Source organism: Strix uralensis, chromosome 1 (assembly GCF_047716275.1).
Source record: "Strix uralensis isolate ZFMK-TIS-50842 chromosome 1, bStrUra1, whole genome shotgun sequence".
Taxonomy (NCBI): domain Eukaryota; kingdom Metazoa; phylum Chordata; class Aves; order Strigiformes; family Strigidae; genus Strix; species Strix uralensis.
This window is the reverse complement of record NC_133972.1, coordinates 170,631,720-170,652,869: the sequence shown is the minus strand read 5'-3', so window position 1 is coordinate 170,652,869 and position 21,150 is coordinate 170,631,720. Positions and strand designations below refer to the sequence as shown.

At 40.9% G+C, this 21,150-nt stretch overlaps 1 protein-coding gene across 1 annotated transcript in view; it reads left to right on the top strand.

The window, feature by feature from the left end:
* Positions 1–21,150, top strand: part of PTK2 (protein tyrosine kinase 2) — a 230,008-nt gene that overhangs the window by 25,291 nt on the left and 183,567 nt on the right. The window lies entirely within an intron of this gene.

Below are 21,150 nucleotides of genomic sequence, written 5' to 3'. Positions count from 1 at the left end.
TTGATTTGTCTGCCTTATCTCAAATTTCTGAAAAATGCAGAAATTTAAAGGAGGGAAGCAGTCAGGGATGTGAGCAGCCCAAGGACAAGGAAACTTCTCCAAGCCTACTTTATTCCCTGCCGTAGAAAAAGAAATACATGGAAAAAAATTGACTTTAGATTTTTGGGTTATCCAAATAATGGCACATAAGTGCCATTTGTAGCTTAAACGGGGTGATTGTTCCCGAATTTTTGTCAAAAGCAGGATATATTAAAAAAATTGCATTGAAATATTAATAGTATTTAATTGCTGAGGCTGTTGGTAGTGCACATTGATATTTATTTCACTTTGTGGTTTTTAATATATACACTTTGTAGATAACTTCTGTTACATTCTTAGCTCCTGCACTGACTGCAAATTAAATATTGATTTGTGCATTGCTGGTTTTTAAGCTTCAGGGCACTTCTGAGTTGTGGTTAATTGATCTCCAACTCCATACTTTAACACAAGGTGGTTCTGAAAGCAAGGCATTTGAATTACAAATTACTGTAGGTTTTACAGATGTGGTTCACATACTAACCCGTCTCACAAACTTGAGACTAGCTAGTTCTGCTGTGCAGGTTATGCTTTGAAATGCTTGTAGATGATGGAAAAATAAGGATAGAACAAAGTAAGAAATAAGCTACTGCTACCAAGTTTTCTAATGTGAAAGTAATGTTATTTGCATGTAAAATGTGTAGAAATTCCACACTCTTTATCATTCACACTGTCTGTCTCATGGCATTCAGTTTCCCAAAAACCCAAAAGTCAGACCTCCAGTTTTCTGGAGCTTTCAGTCACAAACGTTGGTATTTTGGCAGTAATCAGAGCTGTAATCCAGTCCATGAATGTTCCCAACATAGTTTTCTGTTAGCTTATTCTCACAATTTATACATGTGAATTAAATAAATTTCATCATCTGTCGTGGTTTTCTTGAATGAGAGTATTTTGTCCCTAAAAAAAAAAGTCTTTGTGGCTGTTGTATGAGGCCATATGAGTTATTTTTAATATTTTATGCTACTTAAAAACGTTTGGGTGTGTGTTCTTAATCAACGTTGCAATTGATTGCCTTTCATTTGATTGACATACCTATCTTTAAAGGGTGTTGGGGTTGAGGTCCACCAGGTTTCTGGTCTCTGTCATATTGTAAAGTTTTAAAGCTCACCAGGAACTCTTTTGTAGAGGGCAGCTATTGAGTTCACCAGTTGAAAAGAGGTGCTTACTACCTGGAAGTCTTGTCTCTGACTGATGATGAGCAGAGAAAAATTATCATAACACAGTGAGGTTGTCTTAAATCTTCAGCAGGTAGAGTTGAGGGTTCCTTGTTTGTTCTTCTGTCTTTGGGATGTCATTGAAAAAGCTGTTGTCAGGAGGGAGAGCAGTTTATAAAGAGACAAGGTGTCCATTAATGTGCATGGAAGGGAGCACAGGTCATTGGAACCATTTTGTGACAAAACTACTATATGGACTTACCTCAACTGCAAAAGCAATGTATTTGCATTTTGAATGGCTTTAGTTTTAGGATGTGGGATAGAGGCTGAGGAGATAATGGAGAGTTAAGTCCTGTGAAGACTAAATCTTAGTCCTTACTTTCTCAGTCTAGCTTGGTATTTTTGTACTTTGAGGAAGAGATGGAGGAGTTGGAACTTTATGTTCTCTTAGTATTAACTTTTTAAGAAGTCAAACAAGATAGTATTTGTCTTCAAACTTTTCAGAAATAGATGTTCTGGACGTAGGACAGGTCAGAAAGGTAAAACTTGGATGTTCTTGCATTCATGTGAGTGCTTTGGAAAGAGGCCTCAGGATGAGTCACGGCAAGTCACTGCTGTCTGCCTAGCCTCAAAACTGCACTTCATGATTTTTTGGAACAGTGGCTAATTAATTTGTAGACTTTAAATTTTAGAGCTGTAATTGCTGAACCTGTTAACACTGTCTGATGTCTTCATCAGAAAAGTCTATGTGGGAAAAACCTGACATCTTTCTTTTTCAGTGTTGCTTTTTCTGAGGTGGCCTAAATGAGTCTTAGCTAGTGTATTGTAATCATATATTGTTGGGATAAGCCTTCTTGTGTATGTTGTCTGTAAGAGGTAGTTTGGACCAGGTGATGCCATTCTTCCCTGCACAGAAACTTCCTTGGACAGGATGAAACCACTGCAAGCCACCATCTGTGACATCACACTTCCCTCTCTCTATGGTCATGTTCTTAATGACAGTATTGTCTGTTGTTACCTTCCTTTCCTAAATAATTAAATTTGTTCTGCATATCGCTTCTCTGTTATCTTTTTCCCCACACTTTTTTGGCCATAAGCTGGTTCCTACCAAACTCAGCACAGAAGCAGAAGCTTCAAACCCCAGCTGAACAGAGCTGCTGATTTCAGGCTGCCAACATCAGCATCCCCACATGGTGTCCCCCAAACTGGTCCACATGGAACTTCAAACCATCCAGAGCACTACGATGCTTCTTGCCAACTAATAGCAAGAAGGTGGGGTTGGGCCCCGGGGTTAGCCAGAATGGCTGTCAGGAGGCAGGAAATGGCAGGTCGGATGAGTTTTATGAAGGGTTTGCTAGTGTACAGGTACATTGGAGTAAAGGGGCCACACTGGTGGTTGTGCCTTCTCCTTGCTCAAAGGTGTTCTGAACACTGTGATGCTGTTGAGTGTGTGGTAAATAATGCTTTATTAATCTACTCAGAAAAGTTTATTGATTTTTTTTTTTTTTAAATCATTATTTCAAGACAATGTATTTAAGTATTTTAAGATTTTTAAGAAGGTAAAATTGTGTTGAAGTGTGTAAGGCAGTCTTGTGATCTTGGATATCCTTGGATGTACCATGCTGTGCCATTCATTTGCATCTTAGTCTTGCTTTTTAAATTCGGAAGCTTTCTGGACTTGCTTTCAGTTTTCCTTTGTACTGTGAAAAGCAAAGTGATCTTTGTAGCTGCTGAGGTAAGAATAAGTCTGAAAACTTATAAAAACATCCAGTAAGGGAATGGGATTCATACGGCTAAATGGGATAGCAGGAGGAATTAATGTTTTTATAGAGTTCCAGTTTTGGAAGAACACTCAGGAGGGAAAAGCCTTAGGACTGTATCTGGTACTTCAAGAGCAGTAGCAGATACAGGTTTCCAGCTATGGAAAAAAAATGTTTTATAGTGTGAGTCTGCTCTAAAAGATTATACATTTACACAGCGTGTGCTGGCAGCCCAGAAGGCCAACTGTATCCTGGGCTGCATCCGAAGAAGCGTGGCCAGCAGGTCGAGGGAGGGGATTCTGCCCCTCTACTCTGCTCTTGTGAGAACCCCCTGGAGCACTGTGTCCAGCTCTGGAAAGATGTGGACCTGCTCGAGTGGGTCCAGAGGAGGCCACAAAAATGGTCAGAGGGATGGAACCTCTTCAGTGAGGATAGGCTGAGAGAATTGGGGTTGTCAGCCTGGAGGAGAGAAGGCACCAGGGAGACCTTATTGCAGCCTTTCTGTATAGAAAGGGGGCTTATGAGAAGGGCAGAGAGAGACCTTTTTACCAGGGCCTGTAGTGACAGCACAAGGGGCAATGATTTTAAACTCAAAGACGGTAGATTTAGATTGGCTATAAAGAAGACATTTACTGTGAGGGTCGTGAGACACTGGAACAGGTTACCCAGAGTTGTGGATGCCCCATTGCTGGGGGTGTTCAAAGTCTGTCTGGTCCAGGGCTTTGAGCAGCCTGATCTAGTGAAAGTTGCCCCTGCCCACAGCAGGGCAGTTGGACTTAGATGATCTTTAAGGGTCCCTCCCAAACCAAACCATTCTGATTCACTGATTCCAGCCTCTCTGGGTTACTGGGGAATGCTTTAGGCCACTGACAGACCTAATCCAGCCAGATCTGTTACGGTGATATAAAAAGTTACTGCTCTGTTTTCTGGAGGTCAGAGTTGCCCAGTTTACCCCAAATTCTTCTAGAGGATTTCTGTGGTTTTTCTCTTAGCTATAGACATGGAGACACACTCCATAGGTTTCTTTCTGGCCTCATGTTGCTGCTCTGTGATTCAGGAATTGGGAGAACGGAGATAAATGGGCTTCCTTAAATTGCATTCATGTGGCAGCAGGGTTAACATCCCTGTCATTTAGACTGAAAGGAATTCTTTCATTCTTTGAGTTTCCTCCAGTTTGCTCTGAGCTTTCAGTGTCCTGTTATTAAGAACTTGTACATTTCTTCTTATGTGGGGCTGCAGCAGACAAATACAAAGTAGAAATTATTTCAACTCTAATTCTGTGACAAGTTGTTAGCATATGCATCCCAAAATTCCTTTGTACTGTCACAAATGCTTAATTTGCAGAATGACGAAATAAATATTAACTGTACGAGAGCTGACACTGGGATAAGCTCACACTACAGTTCTTTAATTTGATCTCTTTCTGCATATCAGCAGAAAATGTATCTGTTCAGAAGTTCCTGAAATACTGGCATCCTTGTGCAGTAGCTGGATGATTTTGTGCCAGAATAATGTTTTTGAGCAAATTTAAATTAACATCTACTCTGAACCTGTTTAGATCTTGAAACAGCTTGCACTGAAGATGGGTCTCTTTGTAATGATTACTGGAAATTTGAATAAGATTTTTAATTTGAACTTAAGCCATTTTCTTATTTATACTTCAAGCTTGAACTCCAATGATTTTTTTTTTTTTTGAGGGTGAGTTTTAGGATACCTTCACAAGCAATTCAGAGAGGGAAGACTGGCGAAAAGAGATTTTTTGAATTCAATGTTGGTTTGATATTTTGATTAATTTTAATTTTTAATAAGCATTGCATAAGTATTCTGCACATTATGGGAGATAAAAGGTACTGTTACAATGTATTCTAAATAACTTAGTGCGTTGGAGGGGTATCTGACACTTCATACATGAGAAACTGAATATTAGATCAAAGTGTAATTAAATGTTCACCTTCATGTTACTGAGGTTGAAAGTGTGTGAAACAACTGTCAGTTCAGGTCTAGATAATCACTGTGACTAAGTTTAATTCTTTGTCCTTACTCTTGTGGGATTCGGTGGCATCTGACTTTGTCCAAGTTGGAGCTGGATAGCTTTTTTTTGCTGGTCTTTCCTTCTTCGATGCCCAACAAACGATAAGAAAGGAAAAGCTTCTTAGTGAATAGTCCTCAAATAATTTACTCTTGTTTGAAAGAACAAGAGGTGAGCTGGCACTGGTTTTTCAGGCACGTGGAATGACGAGGTAACAAATAAACTGCAATATCAGTGAAGAGTTTAAAAAGCTTAACAATGTATTTTCTTGGTTCAGTCTTTTACTGTTGCTGTAATTTCCTACAGATTACGTTGTGGTACAAAAGATTTATGTTTTACTGCCTCCTAGCACTGATTGCTGAGGCTAAAGCACACATTTCTTCTGTATGCTTCTTTGTGGTCTTGAATTCTTTGTGCAGAAAATATTAGTTCACTGAGTCCAACCTACACAGGGCTGTACCAAAAACGCTTATATAATTAGGATCTTTGTGGCCCTTTTCTGTTTATTCGTAAAGGACTACATCATGGTTTTCTTTATATCTGCCAGTGTGTGCTACAGCTAACTTGTATGGTGAGTCCTTACAGGCAAGCCATTGGCAGTGTATGTATTCAGCATTAGTAGTGCATTTTATCTATCAACAAAGCAAGTTCAAGTAAGATGTTATTGTACAAATGTACATGCTATATGATCCCTTTGCATAAATGGAGAAAGCTGTTACCGAAATATTTGACCATGTACTTTTCAGGTGAAACAGCGTTGTTTCTTTAACATCATCATCAGAAATAGTAAAGTCCAGACTGTCTTTTAATACATGCATTTTTGTATTGGGAAAAATACTACTTTTTTTCTAAAAAGTCATGTCTAGATACAAAATCATGATAGACTTAATCTATTTTTAAATATACCTGTAATACTCTGTAGTACTTAAATATTTGTCAGTATAAGGTAAGTCGGGGTGACTAAGGCACTTAGTGATTTTTCAGCTAAGAAAGTAATGAGCATGTTTTGAGAACAGCACTTTGTCAGGATTCCTTTCCCTGCTGCTGCCCTTAAAATTGGCTTGTTAGCTATTTGTGAGGAAAATTGGTTTGACAGCCCTGAAGGCAGAAGTGTTCATTTCACAGTACAAATAGTGCTGTCGTGGCGTAGCCTTGGCCCTGGGATAACAAGAGCTGCTTCTCAGAGAACCAGCGCCAGTCTCGCCCCAGGACCATTTGGGTACCTCCAGCTCTGGGGCTGCCAGGCAGGCCTGACTACTAGATGTGTCTTCTGTAGCATGAGTTAATATCCAGCTTCAAACTGTTGTCTGGACCTCTAAACATTATTACACAGTAGCTTTCTGTCATTGTTTTTTGATATTTTTTGTAGATAATCTAATTAGTTTAAACTGAACCTTGATAACTTTTGGGGTAGGGTCGTAAACTGTTTATCTCAGATGAGACAGCAGGGACCTGGTCCTAGAATGCATTCTATTCTGACCCACGAATTTATCCATCCTGGTTTTGGCCAGGAACCTACACAGGAGATGTAAAGTGTATATAAATTGAGAGTTGTCTTTGCTGTCCTTGTTCTATTTCCCTAGTGTCTGTGGAATCTGTTAGTATTGTATGAAATAATATTTTGTGAGCTTTGACTTTAAAAATCACAGTCGTGGCTTGTGTAGGAAGTGCAGCTTGAGTTAGCTGCTGGGGAGGTAATTGCAGTGTTAACTAACAACCCACAGCTCTTTGACACAGTATTCAGTCTACAGAATATAGAGTTACAGCATATCTAATGTTTATCTGCCACCTAAGATGTAATGAATCTTAAATCTTTCTGCAAGTATTTCTGGTGGTCTTAATCTGTTTCATGCCAGAGGCAGAGAGAAATAATGCGTTCAATTTTGTCAAATCAAGTTTTTACTGTGCATTAAATTGATTAAATAGAGCAGCAGATTAAGGCGCAAAATACTATCTTAAATGGCAATTCAGGACTGATAGAATCTTAATGATGCCAAGCTGAAGTTTTTCAGTGGGTTTGTGGATATGAGAATCCATTAATCACACATGCTAGACTTTGCATGCTACTGTATTAGAAACAAACTATGCGACTTGCTCTCTTTGCTGGTAGGAGTAATGGGCGTGTTCGGAACTCGCAGCAAATGGAATATGGAAGCTGCATGCATGTTGTTCTGTCAAGCCAACTGGATCTCCTGTTTGATCACGTTCTTTGCAGAGAACAGACGTGTTGGGGGTTTTACTTCTACACGAACGACACTGCCTTTTGAGAGTCGCTCTCCGATGGCTACATGACAGAACCAATTAGGAGAAGAAAGCCTGTCTCATGTTGTGTACTGAAATTCTTCTGTCTGCAGCCTTGTTCCCCCACTACCCCCTTTTCTTCCTTCGTAATCTAGTTTTTGTCAGTCATCTCTTTTGGTTTCTCTGTCCTGGTGTATGTGTGTGTTTTTTTCTTTTGCTGTTTTTTTTTTTTCTGCCTGTGGTTCTTCCCTACCTTGGTTGTCACCTTTTTTGCTGTCTTAATTCATCTTCCATCTCTCTTCCATCTGGAAAACTGTATAAAAGCGGGCAGAGAAGCTAGGGAAAAGATTTTGCTCTGTTTCTGCTGGTGCATCTGCCTTGTGTATGGGTGGGAGGAGGGAACGGATCTAACACAAATACTGCTATCATGAAACATAGCAAGAGAAATTAATTATATCAGTTTAGATGAATGCACAAAATACAGCTCTATAAAAACTCTTTTGCCCTTTCCTGATTTGTTGTCTTTGTTTCTGTTGCCCCTAAATTTCTATTTAAGACCCTTAGGTAGTCTCTGGGTCTTTCTGGCTTAAAAATAATCACGTATGCTCATGTAATGTTAGAAATAATAATGTTTGTTTTCATCTCCTTGCTAATTCTTGTTGCCCTGGGTCTGCTCTGGTCTCTGACAAATAATTTATTCGATCTAGATGATTCTTGAAACATTTCTTTGACCTAAGTTTTGGAAAGCCTTTTTGACTTTTTCTTCAAAAAAACCAACCCTTACCAGAATTACACTTTGCAATATGTTGTGCCTCCAGACAGTACAGTAGTTGGAGGTGGTGTAATCTGTGTCTCTAGAAAGACGTGTAAGACTTGCTGAAACAACAAGATTACATTAAAGGAGTTACCCCTGTGCCTGTGGTGGTAAATTTATTGGAAGTTTGTTTAGCACGCTGAGCATGTTGTCCTTAGTTCTCTGTTATTTCTTACCTCATTAAGATCCAAAACTGTCATGTCTCACTAGAGAACTGATTCCAGACTCTGTAGCTCTGGCTGCAAATGCCCTAAGCCATATGCTTTTGGAAATGCCCATGTGTTATAAAGGGATGTTATGCTTCACTTTGAGAACAAACTGCAGCAAATTTTTTCTCCATCCATAGTGTCGCTATTAGACTAAGAAAACACCAGTATTCTTGTTAAAAATAGATTTAATCTTGTTTATTGGGGCAGATTTCTGTATAGAACAAAACTTCTGTAGCTGCTGTCAAGCTCCCTTTGAATGCCTTGCTGTAATCCCCCTGAGATCAATAAAACGTTTTATTTTTTAGGCACTAAGTTAGTCTTTTCATCCGTGCAAGTGTTAAGTAGTAAAGGCCCCCCCCTTTTTTTAGGTAAGCACAATGTATGTGCAAAGGTGATAATCTTCTGTTAAACTTTTGACAAACTACTTTGTGTGGGTTCTTTACTGGAAAGCTGTCCTTTAAATTTGTTCCTTCTCCTTCCCTCCCTGCTGGCTGCATTATCTTCAGCCTTCTTTCATTCGTCTTGAATGTTCTGTAACTTCAAATGAGAAAACTTAAAACTTTAATTCTAGCTTCTGAAAAACTGCTGTAACAATGGAATCCATGTGTGGGCCATAACCATGGAAACAGCATAATTTTACAGTGGTGGAACATGAAGGGAAATGACTCTCCCAACTTTCTAAGAATTCGTCTTTTTACCCAACAACCCAAAAAGCTTGCAAAATACTGTTCTGGTATTCCAAAAAGAAATTTTGAGTGGTTTTTTGGTGCATTGTCTGTTCCTCTAAATCTTTTTAACTAGTTATCCTTTTAAAAACAAAGCAAAACCCCCAACCCCCCCCCCCAAAAAAAACCACCCAAGAAAGCAGTTTTCTCTTACATCGTGGTCTGGGATGTGTAGCTTCATTTGAATTTTTTTTTTTTTTAGTATTTTGCCTGAAGTACTTTCTCCCAATTCTCCCCCATTCTTGGTTGTGTCCTTGGTGTTCATTTCTGTACCTACAAAAACATTTATTTTACATTCCAAAACATCTGCATGCTTGTGCTGAGTTTCTGTCGTACCTAGGGTACAAAACAGCTTTACTGGTATACAGTGCTAATTTGTATTTGAGTACAGGAACTATAAAATCTGTCACCTTTTGAAAACATGGGTGACTTGTGGTGGCACACTGCATGTTACAAGTCCATCGTGGAAAATGACAAGTGAAATTCAGTGATAGCAAGCAATGACAAGACAATGTTTTTTGAAAAAAAAAAAAATCCACTAAACCTATCACTTTTAAGAACAAGCACTCTGTAGTACAAATGGGGGGGCAGCTAGACACGTATAGAGTGCATGTCTACAGCTTTCCCTAAGCTTGCCTGAGGGCCAGAGTTGTTAGGTTCATAAAATGTCACATCATTTCCATCAGGATTACATGATCACAGGTCATAGTGCTGGAGATACTCCCAATAGGTATGAACCATTGCCAGCATACAGATGTCTTCTCTTAAACATCTTAAACGGTTTAAAAGTTTCCTGGGCTTGTTCAGAGTTAAGCATGTCTCCTTTTGCTATAAGCCATTAAAGGGTAAGAACATTCACCGAATCACAGAATTGTCTAGGTTGGAAAAGACCTTGAAGATCATCCAGTCCAACCATCAACCCAACATTAACAGTTCCCAACTCCACCAGATCCCTCAGCGCTATGTCGACCCTACTCTTCAACCCCTCCAGGGATGGGGACTCCCCCCCTGCCCTGGGCAGCCCATTCCAACGCCCAACGACCCCTTCTGCAAAGAAATACTTCCTAAGAGCCAGTCTGACCCTGCCCTGGCGCAGCTTGAGGCCAATTGTCCTATTCACTTGTTCCTTAGTTCAAGAGACTCATCCCCCCTCTCTGTACCCTCATTTCAGGGAGTTGTAGAGGGCAATGAGGTCTCCCCTCAGCCTCCTCTTCTTCAGTCTAAACCCCCCCAGTTCCCTCAGCCGCTCCCCATCAGACCTGTGCTCCAGACCCTGCACCAGCTTTGTTGCCCTTCTCTGGACACACTCGAGTCATTCAATGTCCTTTTTGTAGTGAGGGGCCCAAAACTGAACCCAGTAATTGAAGTGTGGCCTCACCAGTGTCAAGTCCAGGGGTAAGATCATATATATATATATCATCCTATAGTGTAGCTGACATTCTTAAAGCAGCACTTCCTGATTGAGTAGTTATTCTTACAGGTTATGTCTAAAGCTCGTGACTGTCCTACATCTTCACAGAACCATGATGGGGAATTTAAGAACACAAGAATCATAGAATCATATAGGTTGGAAAAGACCCTTAAGATCATTGAGTCGAACTGGTAACCTAACATGGCCAAATGCACCGCTAAACCCCTAAGCACCACATCTACACGCCTTTTAAATACCTCCAGGGATGGTGACTCAACCACTTCCCTGGGCAGCCTGTTCCAGGGCTTGACAACCCTTTTGGTGAAAAAATTTTTCCTAATACCCAATCGAAATCTCACCTGTTGCAACTTAGGCCTATTCCTCTTATCCTATTGCTTCTTACTTGGGAAAAGAGACCAACACTCACTTCACTACAACCTCCTTTCAGGTAGCTGTAGAGAGCGATAAGGTCTCCCTTGAGCCTCCTTTTCTCCAGACTAAACACCCCCAGTTCCCTCAGCCGCTCCTCACAGGACTTGTGCTCTAGACCCTGCACCAGCTTTGTTCCCCTTCTCTGGACACGCTCCAGCACCTCAGTGTCTTTCTTGCAGTGGGGGACCCAAAACTGAACCCAGTAATCGAGGTGCGGCCTCACCAGTAAGGGTAAGATCCCTTCCCTAGTCCTGCTGGCCACGCTATTGCTGATAGAAGAGATGCTGCTGGATGAGAGCAGTGATCTCCAGCCCAGCACTGTGCCTTGGTGGCAGCAGGAGGTGTTGTTTACAAAAGAGTTTTCACGCCTGCCCCTGTATTTCCTCAGCATCCCAGTTGCCTCAGGGATGCCAGCCAGCACCTCCCCTGTGATCTTTCCTTGTCACCCCACTGTGAATCTGATGGCTGCCTTTGAACTTGCTGATGGTACCTGCCTCCACACCCTTCTCGCTGCAGGAGAGCGGTGAGCAGGAAGCTCACTGCCAGCTGTGAAGAGAGGCACTCTTAACTGGTTTGAAGTTAATCTCCAGTAGTTGCCTCAAACACCTCATACTACTAATACAGGCAAGATTTGATGAACAGTGGTGCTGCATTGATTTGCTTTTCTTTTTTCTCCCTGCCGCACCCCCCCCGCCCCCCCCCGCCCCCCCAAAGCTGCAGTCATTCACTGTAAGCCTCATGTCCTTCCAGCTGAGGTCCCAGATTTTGTAGTCTGGCTTTACATGGCATCTGCTTCATCCCTCGATCGCTTCAGCTGGCCTGCTCTAGACACTCTCCAGCTCCACTTTGTGTTCCTTCTGATGTGGAGACCAGAACTGAACACAAGATCTGGATGTTTTATTGTTTTGTACAGTAATATGTCTAAGTACCATGTTTTCAGTATCATTCCTAACCGATACACATGTTTTATTGCCTTTTTTTTGATCAGCTACTACACTTTGAGCTGATGATTTCAGAGAAAACAGTGACTCAGCCTTCCTCCCACAGTTGGAACTGGAGAAAGTGCAAGTGTTAAGTGGTTAAGGAGCTATTGCTCAGAGTATTTTTCCCCTAGATGCATTACATCACATCTGCATATTGAAGTATCTGCTCTCTTTTAGCAACTTGTTTCATTTTGTCATATCCTTTTGGATTTTTTTTTCCCATTAGCTAGCTTTTGCTTACCCACAGGAGCTTAATATCACCTGCAGACTTGAAGATTTCACTTAGGCATTTTGTGATGCTGAATAAAACCAATTTTGGGGGACCCTTCTGCTATCTCTTCTCTATCCATACCTCTCATCCCCATAGGCAAAAGGTGTATATAGGACTTCTGTAGGTATTGAGAATAAATTCTTTATCCGAGTTGCTCAGATACTGCATGCTCTGTAACTCAGTGTGTGATGAGGTTGATCCCACCTGCCCTGAGTAATGACTGAGTAATTTTTCTTGCTCTTCTTAAACTCCTTGAATGTAGCTTCCACCAGAACTTTTTTATTTAATATCTTATTGTTCAGTAGGCATTGCCTAAAATTTGGCTCTTGGTCGCTGGATAAATATTGAGAGATGAGAGTCACTTCTGTCACTGAGACTGCAGTAGTGTGGGAGCAAGCTGCAGGCTCCTAACATGACCAGCTACTACCCCTTGGCTCCCAAAACTTCACACCCTACCACTGCCCACCAGCACATCAGATCCCAGTGTGTTTCCCTTGTAAGGGCTCAAAGCCGCTTCCACAGCCATCATCCCCTTTTCCCCAGGTAGCCAAAGGTGAGTTTGAGCTATGGGACATTTTTCTGTTAAACCAGTTACCCCTATCCTATATATAGTTTTCCTTGACTGTCTAATTCCTAACTCATTGGCTTGTAGCTTATTCAAAACACTAATTTGCACCCCTGTATCAATTAAAAATTTGAAGCTTATTTGTCTTGGGCCCACAGGTTTATGGATATGTGGTTCCTTGTCAGTGGACCATTGTCAGGAATTCATCACACAGAGTGGGCCACCCAACCCCAAACCACGACTTCTAGTTTTCTAACTCAGTTCCTTTCACAGGGGTGCAAAAGGATTAGTCATGCTAGCATGAGAAGGGGTGGTTGCCCATGGTTCGTTCCCCTTCGTGTTTAGTTTTCCCCTCTAGCAATTTCTGAATATGGTTTGTGGTGCAACATTGCCCAGGGTACCCCTGGTGTTAATGCTTTTTGCCAAAGGTCATTTCTTCCTGGATTATGGGTCTGATCCAATCTACCCTGGAAGGGTTCAGGCTTCCAGTGGGGAGGATGTTCAGGGTGGGGGTTTTGGCTATCTTGCCAGACCTTTCTGTTACCATCTCTGTCACTCTCTGCATCAGTCCATTCTGTTTTGTGCCCGTAACTGTATCATGTAGCCCCTCCACCCAGGCCAGTACATGCATGGGTGGATTCTGAGGGTTTTGCTGTATTATGTTCAATGGCCTGCTGAATTCTTTCTCTGAGGGACTGGACATGTATTTTTAAAGCATCCAGTAGTCCCCTAATAAGAGGTCTAAAGTGGCTGAGGTCCATGGGTGCAGCCATCGGTATCTATCCCTTGCTGCCCTCTTTCATACACTGCCTGAGTACAAGCAGTCTTTTGTACTACATCCACCAGCTCTGACAATCCTTTTATCTTAATAGTAATGGGTTCCCTCCTTTCCTTGGTGTCCACACCCCCAGCCCAATAAGCTACTGGAGATGTTATCAGCTGCTCACCTGCCAGCCTATCACTCAGAAACCCTTCTGAGCCCCCAAATCCCCTTGCTTCATCATCGCTCAACAATATCCAATCCCCCTGGCAGAGAAGCTCTCAACAGATACTTGGTTTTGCGTGGCTTGCATGAGAACTTAACCTGTAATTCACTGAGCTCAGGTCCTGTCCAGGGGGTTGTACAGACAGTGGTTTGGGGGTTCCCCCCTGGTGGGCCTGTGTGCTTCTCTGTTTTAGTAAGATGTCACATAACCTTTTCCTCCAACTCCTCTACTTAGTCTGAATTACTTTCATCAGGGTCTCCCCAAATGTCTCAATCCTCAGGGACTATACCCTTAATCAAGTTCCGGATTTGGACAATACTGGGGGGCTTTTTTGCTTGTGCTAGCATGATGTCAATTTTTTGTTCTAATAGATGAATCCTCTCTCTCGTTTCAGTTCTCCCTTTAAACAATCTATTTCCAATTGTGTTTTTAAGTTATCCTTTGCAACTCTATCAGTAATTATGTTGTTCTCGTGCTTGAATCAAGCAGGTGCCTGGAGTGGCACACATAGTTTCTTTGTCTTTGCTATCTTGACTCTTTCTGTGGCATTTTTCTAGTCTATGACCACTGCTGAGTTGAACCACTTATCCATTTTTTACCTGGGGGAGAAGGACTACAGCTGTGCCTCCATTATAATTCCTCTATTGACATCCTGCCAACTAGACCAATTTAAATGTTGTAGAGGCTTACAAAATCAAATTAGGGAGATGACAAACTCAAAGGAAATTTATTTTAACCAAAATTGTTTAACAGGTGATAAACCAGAAATGAAGCCTGCTCTAATCAAAATCACCCAACACTCTGACAGACATTAGCTGGCTGAACATGAGCCAGCAGTGTGCCCAGGTGGCCAAGAAGGCCAGTGGCATCCTGGCCTGTATCAGCAATAGCGTGGCCAGCAGGGACAGGGAAGTGATCTTACCCCTGTACTCGGCACTGGTGAGGCTGCACCTCGATGACTGTGTTCGGTTTTGGGCCCCTCACTACAAAAAGGACATTGAATGACTCGAGTGTGTCCAGAGAAGGGCAACGAAGCTGGTGCAGGGTCTGGAGCACAGGTGTGATGGGGAGCGGCTGAGGGAACTGGGGTTGTTTAGTCTGGAGAAGAGGAGGCTGAGGGGAGACCTCATTGCCCTCTACAACTCCCTGAAAGGAGGGTGCAGAGAGGGGGGATGAGTCTCTTTAACCAAGTAATGAGTGATAGGACAAGAGGGAATGGCCTCAAGTTGCGCCAGGGAAGGTTTAGACTGGCTCTTAGGAAGTATTTCTTTGCAGAAGGGGTTGTTGGGCGTTGGAATGGGCTGCCCAGGGCAGGGGGGGAGTCCCCATCCCTGGAGGGGTTGAAGAGTCGGATTGACCCAGCGCTGAGGGATCTGGTGGAGTTGAGAATGGTCAGTGTGAGGTTAATGGTTGGACTGGAGGATCTTCAAGGTCTTTTCCAACCTAGATGATTCTGTGATTAATAAACGGTTCAAGATGCCAAATGGAATTAATTACTACACAGCTGACTTAAGATCCTGAGTTTGGTATGATGACTCAAAGCTCACAGTCACTCATCTAAAAGATGATGGCTCTTGGTCTTGAGGAGTTACCTTGGGCAGCATCCCAACCCGAGGGGAGAGTCCCTGACCACAGACCCTGCTCCGAGGAGGACTGGCTCCACTTGCCCTCCGCTAGTCGAATCTGATCTGTGGTCATATATGATCAGCAGTCTAGAAACTTCTCTCAACCCCCAAACCACGGCTTCTAGTTTTAACTCTTTCCTTCCAGTGGTCAAGAAGTTTCTAGTGTTGTCAGGGGTGGTGGGGACAGTGCCCCTGCCACACTGGCCATGCTCAGTGATGTGATGTAAATGAATTTAAAGTGTCCAGGTGCCTGCCCTTTTAGTTCAGGGCAGAGTTCAGCTGAGATGAAGGAAAATACATGTGGATTACTCTCAGCATCTTAATCAGAATTTGGATTATTTTCAGTTTCAAAACTTAGTATTTGTGAACCATAAGCAGAATGATTTAGGAGGAGTTTTTCTCAGTGAGAGAGGGGAAATTGTGATTGGAAACTGTTGAAATGTTTTTTTTGTTGATCCTGTATACTAAGGAGACTGAATATTGCTTTTGTTTTTAAATGACAGTGGGTGGGAAGCAGAAGGCAGGTATAAACAGAAGATTGGGGGCAGTGAGAACAATGCATTAGTTAATTAGCTACTGATATGTCAATTTGTTGCCAGTTATGGAAGCAAATATAAACTGAACATGTTCCTGAGGTACAGGACAAGTTAGCTGACACTTGTACTGCTGTACTAACATTATACTCATGTGTGTTTAAAGCTATTTGACGTATGTCAGATATGGTGGTGATCACATTGTAAATGTGCCTAGTACCTATTTTGTCAACCAAACACATAGTCTGAAAAAAAGGTTAGTGTTCTGTGCAGTACTTCAGTTGGTCCTCTAATTGTAACTTGCCTTAATTTTGTGTTGATTTTGTGTCTCAGAGGCAGCAGCTTCCATTAAAACTAATAACTGGTTAAACAGAACTACTCAAAAATGTAACATAGGCTATGCATGTTTCCCAAGGAGGATCTTGTAGCAGTTCTTTCTGGCTGCTTGCTAGTTAACCTTTTCAACAGACATAAAAGCAAACATTAAATCATTACTGCTGATATTCACAGTTATAGAATTATAGAATGGTTTGGGTTGGAAGGGACCTTAAAGCTCATCTAGTCCCAACCCCCCTGCCATGGGCAGGGACACCTTCCACTAGACCAGGTTGCCCAAAGCCGTGTCCAACCTGGCCTTGAACCCTTCCAGGGAGGGGACAGCCACAGCTTCTCTGGGCAGCCTGTGCCAGGGCCTCACCATTCTCACAGTAAAGAATTTCTTCCTTATAGCTAATTTAAATCTACCCTCTTTCAGTTTAAAGTCATTCCCCCTTGTCCTATCCCTACACTCCCACATAAAGAGTCTCTCTCTTCTTTCTTATAAGCCCCCTTTAAGTACTGGAAGGAACTTGAAGCAAAGATTTAAACAAAGATAAGAAAGGACTGCAGTGCAACATGGATCTCCTATGAAGTGGGGTTGTAAACAAAAGATGTGTGATTTTCTGCAATAAATTTCTTCTGATCTGGCCAAAGCACAAAAAAATGCTGGCAAGTTCTGTGGATGGAGGTGTCTGTCCTGTAATTGTCTCACTTCATCTCTCCCCATGGTAACAGATAAAAATTTGCAGTTAATGCAGGATATTCGGCTGCTGTGCCTAAGGCAAATGCAATAAATATGTCAATAGGGAAAAAAACCTCTGTCTAAGTAAGCAAATGGTATTTTTAGTGCTGTTATGATTGGCGTATGAATACTGTGTCAGGTATTGGTGTTTGCAAATTGAGGAAGCTACTAAAAGCAAAAATAGTTTGAACATTTAACGGCCTGTAAAGAGGATCAAAGGTTTAGAAAAATGGGCCTTTATAATGAGCCATTTCTGCCTCTCATTCTACATAGCTAATATAAGAAAAGATTTTACTGAGTTGCTCTTTAAAATTGCCCTAAAATTGCCTTAATGGGAAATGATATAATAAAGGGCTATTAACATTCAGCTCTGCAGATTGCTAAATTAGAAGTAGGTTAGATTTAGGTTAGAAACAAGGGATGCACATTTAATGATGAAGGAAAAAAGTAGATACATGGAACAATCTAATCGGTGGTTTATGCAATCTTTTAATCATATTGTAAAATGTTTTAACAGCTTTTCCTTAGTGGGTGTGCTGTCAGAATGAATTCATCGTATCTCCAAGGTCTTTGCTCAATAGGTCGGATGATCGTGAATAACTCCTTGAGTTTCTCAACAAACAGAATTTTTCAAAGCAGTTTTTTTGAAAGGTGACTTATGTTTTCTGCTTACTTATTTACTCTTTAAAAAAAGCAAAATATTTTGACATAGGCAATGAGATCTCAACTTCATTAAAGATTAGAGGAACATCCAGCTGCCTTCAGCATGCCAGAGAAGAATAGAAAGGGAGACTTCAAGGCTGTTGAATCGAGCCTCTAAGACAGCATCTTTCAGCATCAGTCACGCAAAGAATAAAAACTGAATATGTGCGTGTATTCCAAAATGATTTTGGTACCAGTAGATAAATAGGAAAATTGCATCTTACGTTGAGTCTGTGATATTCCTAGTTCAGTTGGAAGGATTGTTGTCGAATGACATGTGCTGCTCGGCTTCCTGGAGACTGTGGTCTGTGGTTCCTCGTGTGCTGCGAGCCTTTACTCTTCACTGGAATGAGAGATCGGTTCATGAACTGAATATCTGAATTCATTTCAAGGGAATACTGTTAAGTTGGAGTCAGTCAGTTCCTGCTACAGGAGAACAGGATTAAATTTCTTGTGGTCTGCTGCTTACCACAGCTCTGGAAAGAGATCAGTGCTGCAGATGGGGTGAGAGTCTGAGCCTCCATAGTTGTCCATGGAGCCATATTCTCATTTTACCTTGAGGTAGGAACATGAAGCTCACAAAATATTCCTGTTTTTGATGATTAGATGTTACTCTTGGAAAGAAAATTAAAAGTTGCGGCTCCATTTCCAAGAAGACATTTGAGGAAACTCTGCAATGCAAAATGCATAGTTTCACAAAAACAAATATAGTGTTAGAGATATCTGGTACTTGGGGCATCCATAAATCATAGAAAAAACTATTTGTGATGGGATCCACAAAGCCTGTTTGAGGACTGTACTACCCCAAACCATCTCAGTGGGTATAGAAATAAAAGTACTATTCTTTCTTTAAAACATAGTCTCTGTTTTGTTCCTCAGTGAATTCATGTAGATAATTGGTTTACTTGGCAAGTTTTTGTTGGCTGAGGAACTTTCTTATTTTGTAGCACCTCTAATGTTGTTACAGCTTCTTTCCAGTTCTCTTATTGTCATCTGTATATGGTATTACAGAACCTTTGGTTGGAAAGGACTTCTTGAGGCCATCTGCTCCATCCTCCCAATATCTATTTGGGATAAAACCAGTTTTCCTTGAGAACTGATTAAACTTTACAAACTATGTAAAAATTTGTAAAGACTAGGATCCTAAAATTATTTTTTTTTTCTGCCTATTCAGACTGACAGTTTGCTCCCTACCTAGCGGCACGGTGAGACATGTAAGAATATAAATGCAGAACGTGACTGATCCTTGAAAGTACCAGTAGGAGTAGAAACGCCTGAAATATAATTGTTAATTCCACTTTGAAGAACTACTTTGGAGCAGATAGGAGACCGAAGGTTGGTTCATGTTGTACAGCTGTAAGTGTGGTTTGTGTGACAGCATTCACATGCATTCAGGAAATGAGCTGTAGGAAAAAAGTCAGTCCAGAGCTCCATCGCATGAGGGAATCTTTACCAACAGGACAGCTCCCCCAGATAGTCTCTCCTTATAGTCACAAACCAGATTAGGAGCCTTTTGTTTTTTCTCCTAAAATCTCAGCATTGGATGACTTTCTCCTGTATAGAGGTTGAATGTGCTTCAGAAAGGGAAAGGTTTTGTGCAGCAGAGACTCAGGCAAGTTAGTAAACATGATCTGAAATGCATATTTATCTAAATGCGTAGTCTCAGTTTACTTCTCAGTGAATGAAGTTTTAAAAATGTTGCCAGAATTCACTAGTCTTTTTTCAGTGTTTGATGGTAAATGAAAAACCATATTTGGAGAATAAAGCTAAGAAGTTTCAAGCCAGAAAAGATGAGAGCAAGCTAGGGAGACAGGGTAAACCCAAGGGTAAGAAATACCGTTGAAGTTCCTGATGTGACTCTGCAGCTAATGGAAACACATGAAGGTAATGAACATTTCAGTTACTGTTGTGGTGTCTGGATACACAAACGCACACACACAGAAGTGGAATTGTTACTTTTATCTGTGGAATCGTGACAGTGTTTGCTGCATTTATGCTATTATGAGTTGATATTTCTGTAGCAGCTGGTGTTTGCCAGAATTAAGATGCATTAGCCTATAAAGAACCTTGTGCTTAATGGGAAATCTTTGAAAAATATGATACAAGTAGCTTGCTAGGTACATTTATGCAATTTTGAGTAGACTGATCTGACCTTCAGGCTTCAATTTCTTTTGTCCTACTTGTTTTTAAATCTAGTGTGTGTCAATTAATCGTAGAAAACAGTCTCTCTTACACTAAATTGTATTAGAAGAACGTGTACTTGCAGGAAGCTGTTCGGTATACTTGTCCCAGAGGTGTAGCATCTCTTCAGTTAATACACTTGTGGCACTAATTTGCAGTGGAACATGGAAGTAAGAAATCGTTACAATGTTTGACTTAAATATAGTAAAGGTGCTCATCTTGTAGGTCCCCCATTTGGGTAGGTCCCAGTGCAGTAATGGAATCTATGTGAATGCAGGTGCCTGTGTGGGGAGAGATCACAGTGGAAGCAGCGGCTCAGGTGTTAGGAACAAACACTAGAATATGGTCAGGTCTTTCTTAAGTTAAAAATATGTGCATATCTTAGCTACAGAGCTTTCCCTGGAGGTGTTTGAAATTGTATGGCTAAGTTCCTAGAATGTAAATTAATGTTTTGTGCCTATCTGTGTGTATACGATAATGTATTTTTCTGGTGGTTATGTTTACTGTTACTGTCTTGAAATCTGTTGTGTAGGCACACTTAAGCAAATAGCCTGCTTCAAGAGTAATAAATGCTGCAATAACACATTTCCAGTACATCAAGAATTAGAAGAAAATTTTAATGCAGCTTGTAATTTTTTGTAGTAACTTAAATTTGTCAATGTTCTTTAATTATAATGGCATTTAGAGATTAGTTTCTATCACTGTAGAAGAATTAAAATCAAATATGGTATTTTCTACGGTGCAATTTTAGTTATTTTACTCAGGTAGCTACAGTTGTTATACAGTTGTATATCCTAGTGCCAAGCAGGAATTTTTTTGTGACTTTATAAAAGAGTGCACGGAAATTATTAAACATATATAAACAGAGAAAAAGATGCAGACTTTCTCTTCATTTAATTTTCCAAATTAATTGTCACTGTAACATATTTTTCTGCTGGAAGAAGGCTCCATTCCGTATGTGCTGATTTGGATTCTGTGCAGGAGCTGTTGCAGGAGGCGACTTAAGGTTTTTTTGTTCCTCCAGTTTATACATCTTCTTCCTGTCTGGGTTTCTCCTATTTCAAGGCATTTCTTACTACCTAAGATGGTTATGTTCATAAGCAGACAGCATGATGAGCCTCTCTTAAATGTACCTTCTTATCTTTTTAAACTTTATATGTTATACCAGAATAAAGCATGCAGTATTTTCTCTGTTTTGTGTGGTGTCTTAGCTGCTGTTTTCATTTCGTCTTTTAAGTGTGTTTCAACTTTGTGTGTTGCCATTTCATTATCTCCTCAGAATACTATAGTTCATCTATGAAAGTTTTAGTAGGCTGCCTTTAAATTTCAGGTGTAATTCTCTTTGGTATTCAAGTTTTATCATGTTTTGAGCCACAAATATGGATTGTAAATGA